General features: G+C 41.7%; 1 protein-coding gene and 1 long non-coding RNA gene across 2 annotated transcripts in view; both read right to left on the bottom strand.

Moving 5' to 3' along the window:
- The window catches only part of LOC122446581 (ral guanine nucleotide dissociation stimulator-like), a 33,217-nt gene that overhangs the window by 9,991 nt on the left and 9,115 nt on the right, over positions 1 to 14,111 (bottom strand). The gene's annotated exons all lie outside the window — the stretch shown is intronic.
- LOC122446584 lies at positions 7,492 to 10,019 on the bottom strand. The gene is made up of 2 exons (XR_006270927.1): positions 7,842 to 10,019; positions 7,492 to 7,527 (listed from the first exon to the last, which is right to left on the bottom strand). It is a non-coding gene; the product is annotated as an uncharacterized LOC122446584 (long non-coding RNA).

Genomic DNA, 14,111 nt, shown 5'->3' with positions numbered 1-14,111 from the left:
AAGTCAAGTCCCACTCAGTAAAGAACAGTATTGCATAGGAACCTGACATGTTAGGTTCATGAATCAAGGTAAATTGGATGTGGTCAAGCAGGAGATGGCAAGAGTGAACTGAACATCGACATCTTAGGAATCAGTGAGCTAAAATGGACTGGAATGGGTGAATTTATTTCAGATGACCATTATATCTACTACTGTGGGCAAGAATCCCTTAGAAGAAATGGAGTCGGCCTTGTAGTCAACAAGATTCCAAAATGCAGCACTTGCGTGCAGTCTCATCAACGGCAGAATGATCTCTGTTCGTTTCCAAGGCAAACCATTCAATATCACAGTAATCCCAGTCTATGCCCCAAACACTACTGCCAAAGATGCTGAAGTTAACCGGTTCTATGAAGACCTACAAGACCTCCTGGAACTAACACACACACACACAAAAAAAAAAAGGAAAGGAAAAGATGTTCTTTTCATCATAAAGGATTGGAATGCAAAAGGAGGAAGTCAAGAGATACCCAAAATAATAGGAAAGTTTGGCCTTGTAGTACAAAATGAAGCAGGGCCAAGACTAACAGAGTTTTGTCAAGAGAACATGCTGGTCATAGAAAACACCCTTTAACAACAACACAAGAGATGACTCTATCCATGGACCTCACCAGGTGGTCAATACGAAAATCAGATTGATTATATTCTTTGCAGCCGAAGACGGAGAAGCTCTACATAGTCAGCAAAAACAAGACTGGGAGCTGACTGTGGCTCAGATCATGAGCTCCTATTGCAAAACTCAGGCTTCAATGGAAGAAAGTAGAGAAAACTACTAGACCATTCAGATATGACCTACAATCAAATCCCTTACAATTATACAGTGGAAGTGACAAACAGATTGACGGGAGTAGATCTCATAAACAGAATGCCACCCAAAGATTCACATCAGAAGGAAGGGGCAACATGATTGAAAAATATCTCTAACACATTACATAGATTGTGAAAAGATATTTTTCATAGACAGATGTTTATAGATGAATGAAGAAAGGAGGGGACAGAGGTGGACAGAGATGGGGGGTTTAGACACAGACTTTAAATCTTTGTAATGTGTCACAAGGGAAAACTTCCAGACACTGGCTCACCTTGCATTTTTACTTGTCCTGGATTTTGACTTTTTCAAAACATATTCTGTGTGTGTGTGTTAGTTGCTCAGTCATGTCCGACTCTTTGTGACCCTGTGGGCTGTAGCCCACCAAGCTCCCCTGTCCACGGAATTCTCCAGGCAGGAATACTGGAGTCGGTTGCCATTTCCTGATGAAGACTAACTAGGAAAGGGCCCCTTTTAAAAGGGGCAGTGTGTTTGTCATTAGCAGAGAAACACAGAGGCAGAGGATGGGTGGATGCAGGTCGAAGTCAGACAGTGCCCTCTGCTGGCCCTAGGGGCTCTGTGGTTCCTTGTGCAGAAACAGTCTGAATGTTTCATTCTAAAGGACCTGCCTGCGATGCAGGAGACCCAGCTTGAATCCCTGGGTTGGGAAGATCCCCTGGAGAAGGAAATGGCAACCTACTGGAGAATTCCATGGACAGAGGAGCCTGCTGAGCTACAGTCCATTAGGTCGCAAAGAGTCGGACATGACTGAGCTACTAACACACAAACTATCACTCAGGAATAAAAATGAATTAAGACTCTTTTCAGATGAAAAAGACTACAAGTGTTTGCCTCTCTTAGGCTCTCACTGAGAATGAGGAAGGGTGTATTTAAGGAAGAAGTGAGTGAGTCTCAGAATGAAGGAGTAGAGGGTGAGAAACAGAGGCAGGAGATGGGCGGATGCAGGTCTAAGTCAGACAGTCACTGACTGTGTGAAACAACACTCACGGGTCAGTAGTATCAGTCATCAGTGACTAAGAAGAAGCATACATCTCTGTGGCTCAGTGCTACGTCCCGGCCATCACCTGCTGCCCTACCAGGATTCTGGAAGCCTGAGCAGAAGTTGGAAGGGCATATATATCCCTTTAGATAATAATCATTTATAGCTATCTATGACAACCCACTCCAGTGTTCTTGCCTGGAGAATCCCAGGGACGGCAGAGCCTGGTGGGCTGCCGTCTATGGGGTCGCACAGACTCGGACACCACTGAGGCGATTTAGCAGCAGCAGCAACAGCATATAAGAAGCATTATACACCATGAACAAGTGGGATTTATTTTTGGAATGCAAGAATGCTTCAACCTAGGAAAATGCATCTGGATAGCACACACATTAACAGAATAAAGGGGAAAAAACATGTTCATCTCAGTTCATAGAAAAGCAGTTGAAAAAATTAAACACCTTTTCATGCTAAAATCACCTGACAAATTACGTTTGGGGGAAATTATCATGACAGAATAATGCCATACATGGAAAACCCATAGCCAACATCACAGTCATTGGTGAAACCTGGAAAATCTTTCCTTTGACTTCAGGAAGCATGCAAGAATACTGGGTTTTACCACTTCTAAGCAATAGTACTTGTAGTTTTAGACATGGCTGTCAGCAAAGACATAGAACAAAAGAAGTTGAATTAACGCATAAATCACCAACATTCAAATATGAAAAATGGAAGTAGAATTATTTATGTTCACATGTGACATGATTTCATAAGTACAAATCCTAAGGACGCCACCAAAATGTTATCTATAATAAATGAATTCATCAAAGTAACATGGTACAAAAATTAACACTGAAATTCACTTGCATTTCTGTACAGTAATAGGATCAGTTTGGAAAGGAAATTAAGAAAACGACCGCATTTACAAATACATCAGAAAGAATAAATTACTGAGTTTCCTTGGTGGCTCAGATGGTAAAGAATCCGCCTGCAATGCGGGAGACCTGAGTTTGATCCCTGGGCTGGGAAGATCCCCTGGAGGAGGGCATGGCCACCCACTGCAGTATTCTTGCCTGGAGAATCCCCGTGGACAGAGGAGCCTGGCGGGCTACAGTCCATGGGGTTGCAAAGAGTCGGACTTGACCGAGCAACTAACCACAGCACTGGGTAGTTCACTGAGGAGGTGAAGATTTGCACAGTGAAAACTTCCAAACGCTGCAAATAAAGTGTATGACACAAATTCCATTTTCATGGATTAGATTTACCACTGTTAAGATTTCAATATCAGCCCCTGTAATATACAATTGTAATTCAATTCCTATCAAAATCCCACAGAAATAAAAAACACATCCAAAATAAAAAACCTATCCTAAAATTCACTACTGAACTAATTAAAATTCACTAATTAATACTTAATTAATGCCCAAACTGCCATCCTATTTTGAGCAAGAAAAACAATGTGGGAGGACACATATTCCTTGATTTCAACATTATCACAAAGTTACAGTAATCACCGAGTCTGGTACTGTCATAAAGATAAAATTATTAATCAATGGAAAAGAATTCTGAGTCCAGCAAAACCTTCACACATATGGTCAAATGATTTTTGACAAAGTGGGAAGATCATTCAATAGGGGAAAGACAGTGTTCCCCAAAACATTGCTGGGACAACTTGAAATCCATATGCCAAGGAATGAGGCTCACATCAGCTCAGTCACTCAGTCGTGTCCGATTCTTCGATACCCTGGGGACTGCAGCACGCCAGGCCTTCCTGCTCATCACCAACTCCCGGAGTTACTCAAACTCACGCCCATTGAGTTGGTGATGCCATCCAACCATCTCATCATATGTTGATCCCTTCTTCTTCCATCTTCAATCTTTCCCAGCATCAGGGTCTTCTCAAATGAGTCAGCTCTTCACACCAGGTGGCCAAAGAATTGGAGTTTCAGCTTTGGCATCAGTCCTTCCAACAAATATTCAGAACTGATTGCCTTTAGGATGGACTGGTTGGATATCCTTGCAGTCCAAGGGACTCTCAAAAGTCTTCTCCAACACCACAGTTCAAAAGCATCAATTCTCCGGTGCTCAGCTTTCTTTAGAGTCCAACTCTCACATCCATACATGACTACTGGAAAAACCACAGCTTTGACTAGATGGACCTTTGTTGGCAAAGGAATGTCTCTGCTTTTGAATATGCTGTCTAGGTTGGTCATGAGATTTCTTCAAAGGAGTAAGCGTCTTTTAAGTTCATGGCTGCAGTCACCAGCTGCACTGATTTTGGAGCAGTGACACACTATGTCACTGTTTCCCCATCCATTTGCCATGAAGTGATGGGACCAGATGCCGTGATCTTAGTCTTCTGAATGTTGAGCTTTAAGCCACTTTTTCACTCTCGTCTTTGACTTTCATCAAGAGGCTCTTCAGTTCTTCTCTTTCTGCCGTAGGTGTGGTGTCATCGGCATGTCTGAGCTTACTGATATTTCTCCCAGCAATCTTGATTCCAGCTTGTTTTTCTTCCAGCCCAGCATTTCTCATGATGTGGCTGCAGCTGCATAAACAAGATTTAGAAAGGCTAACTGGAAAATGAATCAAGAGACATAGCCAGAGATAAACCTACACACCTGTTTTCACCTTATCTATGACAAAAGAGACAAGAAGAGACAATGGAGAAAAGATAGTCTCTTCCATAAGTGGTGCTGGGGAAACTGGACAGTTTCATGGAAAAGAATACAATCACAACAATCTCTAACACCACACATAAAAATAAACTCAAAATGGATTAAAGATCTCAATGGAAGACTAGGCACTATAAAAACGTTAAGAGGAAAACATAGGCAGAACACTCTCTGACATACATCGCAGAAAGATCTTCTATAAGCCACTTCCTAGAGTGATGAAAAGAAAAACAAAAATAAAAAAATGCAGCCTAATCAAACATAAAAACTGACCCCTGGGAGACAGTGTTGTCCCAAAACGAAAAGAGCCCACAGAAAGGAAGAAAAGATCTGCAAATGAAGTGACCAACAGGGGATTCATCTTCAAAATATGCAACAGCTCATGCACCTCAACACTTAAACAAACAAACAAACAAACTAATATCCCCAATCAAACAATAGGTGGAAGATCTAAATACACATTGCTCCAAAGAAGGCATACAGGTGGCCAAGAGGAACATGAAAAGACACTGAACATCACTAATTATTCGAGAAATACAAATCAAAACTCCAATGAGGTATCAGCTCATACCACTCAGAATGGCCATCATCAAGAAATCTACAAACAATAAATGCTGGAGAGGGTGTGGAGAAAAGGGAAGCCTCGTACATTGTTGGTGAGAATGTACATTGGTACAGCCACTATGGAAAACAGTATCAGTTCAGCGCAGTTGCTCAGTTCTGTCTGACAGTATGAAGGTTCTTAAAAGACTGAAAATAAGACTTACCATATGATATAGTAATCTTACTCTTGGGCATATATCCAGAGAAAACCATAATTTGAAAAGATACATGTTGCCCAATGTTCATTGCAGCACTATTTACAATAGCCAGAAGACGGTAGCAACTAAATGTTCCTCAATGGAGGAATAGAAAGAGAAGATGTGGCTCATGTTTACAATGGAATATTACCGACTCTTAAAAAGAACAAAATAATGCTATGTGTGCAACATGGATGAACCTAGAGATTGTCATCCTGAGTGAAGCCTGATAGAGAAAGACAAATATCATATGATGTCACTTACATATGGAATCTGAAAGAATGGTACAGATAAACCTGTTTACAGAAATAGAGTCTCAGATGTAGAGAACAGACATACGGTATCAAAGAAGGGTGAAGGATAAATTAGGATCGACAAATACACTCTACTACACATAAAATAGGGAAAGGCCTACTGGAGAGCACAGGGAACTCTATTCAGTTCTTTGTAATAACCTACATGGGAACAGAATCTAAAAACAGAGGGTGTATATATATATAACTGATTCACTTTGCTGCACAGCAGAAACTAACAGCACTGCAAAAAATGATATGACAATGAAAATTTAAAATAATAAGACAATGAATCAAGACACATAAATCTAAGAACTGAAAACACAGAACCTCATCTCTCTCTCACAATGATTAGAACCACTGTTCATTGTTCTGACCCTGATGCTTCCTCAGGGTATACAGGATTTAAGCCAAGTGCCCTGGGGCTGGGGCGGATGGGTGGCTGGGAGGGAAGCAGACTCAGTGTTTTGGGGATAGAAGACAATGTGGGCTGGCCTTGGCCGTGCTGAGCAGAACTCCCCCCTGGACTGACTCCCACTGAGACCTCCTGCCCACCTGAACACTGTCTCCCAGGGCTCAGGGACACACCCAGTGTCATAGGAGCAGATGATCTGCTACACAAACACTGACATCACAAGGAAGGAGCAACGTGATTGAAAAATAGCTCTGATAATGTTACACGGATTCTCCAAAGGCGTTTCAGAGAGACAGTTATGTATAGCTGGATGAGGGGGAGAGAAGAAGAAACAAGGGGCTGGCACAGAATTTTACCCATCGATATCCAGCTGCTGCAGTGGGAAAGAACCCACCTGCCAATGCAGGAAACACATGAGATACGGGCTCCGTCCCTGGGTCGAGAAGATTCCTCTGGAGTAGGAAGTGGCAACCTACTCCAGCATTCTTGCCAGCAAAATCCCATGGACAGGGGAGCCTGGTCTACAGTCCATGGCATCACAAAGAGCTGGGCTTGACTGAGCGGCTGAGCACACAGGTGTGTCACAAGGGACAACCTTCAAACAGGGGCTCACCTTACATGTGTTACTTGTAATGGCTTTTCACTCGTTTCCAAATGAAACTGGAGATGAAAAGCATGGAAATATATTTTAAAGAAATTCTCTTAAGTTTATAAAATATGTTCTGAGGAAGTTTAACTTGAAAAGGACTCTTTTGAATGGGGCAGTCAGTCAGTTCAGTGGCTCAGTCATGGCTGACTCTTTGCGACCCCGTGGACTGCAGCACGCCAGGCCTTCCTGTTCATCACCAACTCCCGCAGTGTACTCAAACTCACGCCCATTGAGTTGGTGATGCCATCCAACCATCTCATCCTCTGGTGATCCCTTCTCCTCCCATCTTCAATCTTGTCCAGCATCAGGGTCTTTTCAAATGAGTCAGCTCTTCACATTAGGTGGCCAAAGTATTGGAGTTTCAGCTTTGGCATCAGTCCTTCCAACAAATATTCAGAACTGATTGCCTTTAGGATGGACTGGTTGGATCTCCTTGCAGTCCAGGGGACTCTCAAAAGTCTTCTCAACACCACAGTTCAAAAGCATCAATTCTCCGGTTCTCAGCTTTCTTTACGGTCCAACTCTCACATCCATACATGACTACTGGAAAAACCACAGCTTTGACTAGATGGACCTTTGTTGGCAAAGTAATGTCTCTCCTTTTTATTTTTTATTTTTTTCTTTTCTTCTGGAAAAGGATAGGAAAAAGGAAAAGAATTTTGTTACATGAACTTAATCTCTCCCATCTTGGGCTCTCAAAGAATTGTGTTGATAATTCTCCTAAGGTGTATCGCCTCTTATTCGTGTACCTCGTCCTTCCTTCCTAGATTATGAAAGCAAATATCCTCATTCAACAAATATTTACAGAGTCCTACCTGATTTCAGACCATGTTCTAGAAACTTATATGCCACTGCAAAAGACAAAATATACAAACAAATAATTAGAACATACAGTCTGCTGTATGGAAGTGATAAGAGTCATGGGGAAAAGCTATACTAAATTAACAGATTAACAGGAGAGACTTTATTAATAAACAGTAGTCAAAAAAATTAAGACTTATTAGCTGGGGAGGGAATAAAGTCAAGAGAAAATAAAAACTTATTAGCTGATGCTTAATTTTAAAAGAGGACTTTTGAAAATTAATCAATATAATTCTCTATAAAAAAAATAAAAAGAAAAACAGGTGGCTTCTCTCAACAGATATAGAAAAATAAAAAGGCTCACCATTAGGGATAGAAGGAAACTTCTTCACCGTGCTAAGGACATCTACAAAACTACACACCACTAGTGCCATCCTTAATGAAGAAAAAGTGGAATACTATTTTGTTCCTATTATCTTGTTTCTGTCATCAAGACAAGGCAAAGATGTCCACTCTCACCATTCCTGTTCAACATCACACTGAAAGTCTTGGATAGCATACCAAGGTTAAGAAAGAAATATAAAAATCACATGAATTAGAAGATATAAAAATGTATCTGCTCAAAGCTAACTTGATTGGCTATATAGACTATCCCAAAGAATCTCTTAAGAAACCACTAATAAAACAAGTGACTGTTCAAGGTCATAGAATACAAAGTCAATATACCAAGTTCAATTGCAACTGTATTTCTATATACTAACAATGAACATATGGAAACTACCAGACAATGCAAATTCTTGTTGGCAATGTTAAAGACCAACACCTATGTTAACAGCAGAAGAAAACCACTAAAAGGTTTTACATCAGTCAGGTGGCATGATTATATCTGTGTTTTCAAAAGCTCCCTCTTGACTGGAGTGTGGGAGAATAGGTTGGAAGAGGGCAAGAGTGGATGCAAGAATAATCGTTAAGAGGCAAAGTAGTAATATAAGTAGAAGATAACAGCCTAGGGAGGTGATAATAGAGAAAGAAGTAGAATTATTTGAAAAATATTTAAGAGATAAGATTTAAAGGATTTGGTGATGAAATGAATAAAGGAGAAGAAGGTGACAAAAACAATTCATGTCTCTGGCTTATAGCACTGGATGCACCTAGAGAAAAAACACTGGTGCTGGCAGGGACAATCTGCCCAGGCTCCCGAGCACACCGACATGCCCTTGTAGGGTGTACCAAGAAGGCAAGGCCCTGGATGCTTTTTACCCAGGCCATTTCTCAGGACTGTGTGTGCAGCAAGCAACCCTGAGGGAGCAGTACTGTTTCCCCAGGGAAAAAAGCAGGCCCATTTCTGCTGTCTATGGGCATGCTAAGCCACTTCAGTCACGTCTGACTCTCTGCACCCTTACGGACTCTAGCCCCCCAGGCTCTTCTGTCCCTGGGAGTCTCCAGGGAAGAGTACTAGTGTTATATACAGTCAGTTCCCCAAGGCTCAGAGTGCCTTTCCTGTATCACAACCACCTGTATGTGTAGGAGTCCATGATGGGCCCTTTGCCAAGTATCATCCCAGATGCAAAGGTACACTGAGGAATTTCAAAAGCAATGTGATAAAATATTTGCAAATTTTTTTAAGCATAGACTCTTTCACAAGGCAATTTTACCTCTAGTAACCTATCTTACAAAATATACAAAATATTCACACATGTGCCTGCAAATCTGGATGTGTGAGTGTTAACTGCAGCAATATTTGTAATAGTCCAACTGAGGAAAAAAGTCAGTGTTTATCAACTGGAAATCAGTGAACTATCATGCTCCATAATTACAAAATCTTATGGAGCTGCTATACATGTCAACTAACATGCAAAGATCCTCAAGACACTTTAAGTGTAGTACAATCCTATTTACATTTTAAAAATTCTATTGTTTTTTTTTTTTTCCTTTTTTTTTTTTTTTTTCTACACAGAGGTGCATGTCAAGGGCATTCTCCAAGCAGGGCTGCTGCTGCTGCTAAGGCGCTTCAGTCATGTCCGACTCTGTGTGACCCCGTGGACAGCAGCCCACCAGGCTCCTCTGTCCACGGAATTCTCTAGGCAAGTACTGGAGTGGGTTGCCATTTCCTTCTCCTCTATTGTGTTTATATTCAAATATTTTCATAAATTCATAAAAAGAAAGATTAGGAAAGTTAACTAAAAACAGTACCTCTGAAAAAGATTTTGTGTTTTTTGGTTGGGAATAAAGGGTAGAGGGGGACTTTCACATTTTACTCTACACACTTTCATACTGCTTACTCAGTTACTAAAAGAATGTTCTTTTATATTTCTTATGTAAATTAAACAAACAGAAAATAAAATTTGTATAAAGTTACACACCTAATTGGTGACTGAGCTGGCATTTGAATTCCTAAGTTTTCACTAAGTAAAAATTAAAACTTTTCACTAAATACATACTATATGTAATATTGTGATTTATAAGAAATATACATTTGGTCTTTGTCCACCGTTGTTGTTGCTGTTTAGTCACTAAATTGTGTCCAGCTCTTTTGCAACATCATGGACTATGGCCTGCCAGGCTCCTCTGTCCATGGGATTTCCCAAGCAAGAATACTGGAGGGGGCCGTCACCTCCTTCTCCAGGGGATCTTTCCAACCCACAGATTGAACCTGTGTCTCCTGCACTGGCAGGCAGACTATTTACTACTGAGACACCAGGAAAGCCCACTGTACCAGGCACAGAGCTCCTAAACCCTTGAAATTTCCTATATGAACCACAGGGGCATCTTTTGTTACATTTAATTGTGTTCCTAGTTACCAAAATAGCTCCAGTAAAAAAAGTTAAAATGGGTGTCTTTTATTATTCATAACAAGCCCTAGTTCAACCACACCTGAGTTTATGTTAATAAGATATCAGAAAGTCCCTAATGTCGGAGGCAGGTTGCCAAGAGAACCAACGAGGATTAGAGGATTAGAATTTTCAATCCCACCCCCTGACCTCCAGGAAGAGAGGGACAGAGGTTAAGCCAATCACCAAAGGCCAATGATTTCATCAATCAAAACCTTGATCAGGCTTCCCTGGTGGCTCAGACCATAAAGAATCTGCCTGCAATGCAGGAGACCCAGGTTCAATCCCTGTCTTGCGAATATCCTCTGGAGAAGGAAATGGCAACCCACTCCAGCATTCCTGCGCAGAGAATCCCAGGGACAAAGCAGCCTGGTGGGCGACAGTCCATGGTGTCACAAAGTCAGACAACACTGAGCGACTCTCACACACACACACACACACACACACACACACTCACGCCCCTACATAAAGAAGTCTCCATTAAAGAAAAAAAAAAAAACTCCAAAACACAGTTGGAGAGCTTCCGGGCTGATGAACGTGTGAAGGTGCTGGGGAAGCTGTACACCCAGAAGGGACATGGAAGCCCTTTGCCCTTCAACACACCTAGCCCTATGCACCTCTGTCTGGCTTTCCTGTGGTATATCCTATTATAATAAACCAGGAATCTGGTAAGTAAAATGTTTGCCTGGATTCTGTGAGACACTCCAGCAAATTATTCAAATTCGAGGTGTTGACAGGAGCCTACAATTTATAGCCAGTGGCTAAGAAGCACAAGCTGGCCTGACAGTGGCACCTAGCAGGAAGTGGGGGCAGTCTTACGGGACTCCTAACCTGAAAGATTTGACACTATCTCCAGATGGACAATGTCAGAATTGGGTAAACTGACACCCAGCTGATGTCACTTAAGGGCGCGATGTGTGGAAAACCCGCACATCTGGCATCAGAACTGAAACAGTGCTGTAGGTAATAGTAGGGTGAGTGGTGGTGATGGTTTAGTCGCGAAGTCGTGTCCGACTCTGGCGACCCCATGGACTGTAGACCACCAGGCTACTCATCCATGGGATTTTTTAGGCAAGAATACTGGAGTGGGTTGCCATTTCCTTCTCCAGTATCTCTGCTTTTTAATATGCTGTCTAGGTTGGTCATAACTTTTCTTCAAAGGAGTAAGCGTCTTTTATGTTCATGGCTGCAGTCACCATCTGCAGTGATTTTGGAGCCCAAAATATAGTGTGTCACTGTCTCCCCATCTATTTGCCATGAAGTGATGGGACCAGATGCCGTGATCTTAGTCTTCTGAATGTTGAGCTTTAAGCCACTTTTTCACTCTCGTCTTTGACTTTCATCAAGAGGCTCTTCAGTTCTTCTCTTTCTGCCGTAGGTGTGGTGTCATCTGCATGTCTGAGGTTATTGATATTTCTCCCAGCAATCTTGATTCCAGCTTGTGTTTCATCCAGCCCAGCATTTCTCATGATGTGGCTGCAGCTGTGTAAACAAGATTTAGAAAGGCTAACGGGAAAATGAATCAAGAGACATAGCCAGAGATAAACCTACACACCTGTTTTCACCTTATCTATGACAAAAGAGACAAGAAGAGACAATGGAGAAAAGATAGTCTCTTCCATAAGTGGTGCTGGGAAAACTGGACAGTTTCATGGAAAAGAATCAAATCAGAACAATCTCTAACACCACACATAAAAATAAACTCAAAATGGATTAAAGATCTAAATGTAGAACTAGGCACTATAAAAACGTTAAGAGAAAAACATAGGCAGAACACTCTCTGACATACATCGCAGAAAGATCTTCTATAAGCCACTTCCTAGAGTGATGAAAATAAAAACAAAAATAAAAAAATGCAGCCTAATCAAACATAAAAACTGACCCCTGGGAGACAGTGTTCTCCCAAAATGAAAAGAGCCCACAGAAAGGAAGAAAAGATCTGCAAATGAAGTGACCAACAGGGGATTCATCTTCAAAATATGCAACAGCTCATGCAGCTCAACACTTAAAAACAAACAAACAAACAAACAAACTAATATCCCCAATCAAACAATAGGTGGAAGATCTAAAGACACATTGCTCCAAAGAAGGCATACAGGTGGCCAAGAGGAACATGAAAAGACACTGAACATCACTAATCATTAGAGAAACACAAATCAAAACTCCAATGAGGTATCAGCTCATACCACTCAGAATGGCCATCATCAAAAAATCTACAAACAATAAATGCTGCAGAGGGTGAGGAGCAAAGGGAAGCCTCGTCCATTGTTGGTGAGAATGTACACTGGTACAGCCACTATGGAAAACAGTATCAGTTCAGTGCAGTTGCTCAGTTCTGTCTGACAGTATGAAGGTTCTTAAAAGACTGAAAATAAGACTTACCATATGATATAGTCATCTTACTCTTGGGCATATATCCAGAGAAAACCAGAATTGGAAAAGATACATGTTCCCCAATGCCCGTTGCAGCACTATTTACAATAGCCAGAAGACGGTAGCAACTAAATGTTCCTCAAAGGAGGAATAGATAGAGAAGATGTGGCTCATGTTTACAATGGAATACTACTGACTCTTAACAAGAACAAAATAATGCTATGTGTGCAACATGGATGAACCTGGAGATTGTCATACTGAGTGAAGTCTGATATAGAAAGACAAATATCATATGATGTCACTTACATATGGAATCTGAAAGAATGGTACAGATAACCCTATTTACAGACATAGAGTCTCAGATGTAGAGAACAGACTTACGGTACCAAAGAAGGGTGAAGGATCAATTAGGATCGACAAATACACTCTACTACACAGAAAATAGAGAAAGACCTACTGGAGAGCACAGGGAACTCTATTCAGTTCTTTGGAATAACCTACGTGGGAACAGAATCTAAAAACAGAGGGTGTATACATATATAACGGATTCACTTTGCTGCACAGCAGAAACTAACAGCACTGCAAAGAATGATATGACAATTAAAATTTAAAATAATAACACAATGAATCAAGACACATAAATCTAAGAACTGAAAACACAGAACCTCATCTCTCTCTCACAATGATTAGAACCACTGTTCATTGTTCTGACCCTGATGCTTCCTCAGGATATACAGGATTTTAGCCAAGTGCCCTGGGGCTGGGGCCGATGGGTGGCGGGGAAGGAAGCAGACTCAGTGTTTTGGGGATAGAAGACAATCTGGGCTGGCCTTGGCTGTGGTGAGCAGACCACCCCCTGGACTGACTCCCACTGAGACCTACTGCCCACCTGAACACTGTCTCCCAGGGCTCAGGGACATACCCAGTGTCATAGGAGCAGATGATCTGCTACACAAACACTGACATCACAAGGAAGGAGCAACGTGATTGAAAAATAGCTCTGATAATGTTACACGGATTCTCCAAAGGCGTTTCAGAGAGACAGTTATCTATAGCTGGATGAGGGGGAGAGAAGAAGAAACAAAGGGGCTGGCACAGAATTTTACCCATCGATATCCAGCTGCTGCAGTGGGAAAGAACCCACCTGCCAATGCAGGAAACACATGAGATACGGGCTCCGTCCCTGGGTCGAGAAGATTCCTCTGGAGTAGGAAGTGGCAACCTACTCCAGCATTCTTGCCAGCAAAACCCCATGGACAGGGGAGCCTGGTCTACAGTCCATGGCATCACAAAGAGCTGGGCTTGACTGAGCGGCTGAGCACACAGGTGTGTCACAAGGGACAACCTTCAAACAGGGGCTCACCTTACATGTGTTACTTGTAATGGCTTTTCACTTGTTTCCAAATGAAACTGGAGATGAAAAGCATGGA

Source organism: Cervus canadensis, chromosome 8, assembly GCF_019320065.1.
Source record: "Cervus canadensis isolate Bull #8, Minnesota chromosome 8, ASM1932006v1, whole genome shotgun sequence".
Lineage (NCBI taxonomy): Eukaryota > Metazoa > Chordata > Mammalia > Artiodactyla > Cervidae > Cervus > Cervus canadensis.
Note: the sequence above shows the minus strand (reverse complement) of the source record. Positions and strands in the feature narration are given on the sequence as shown.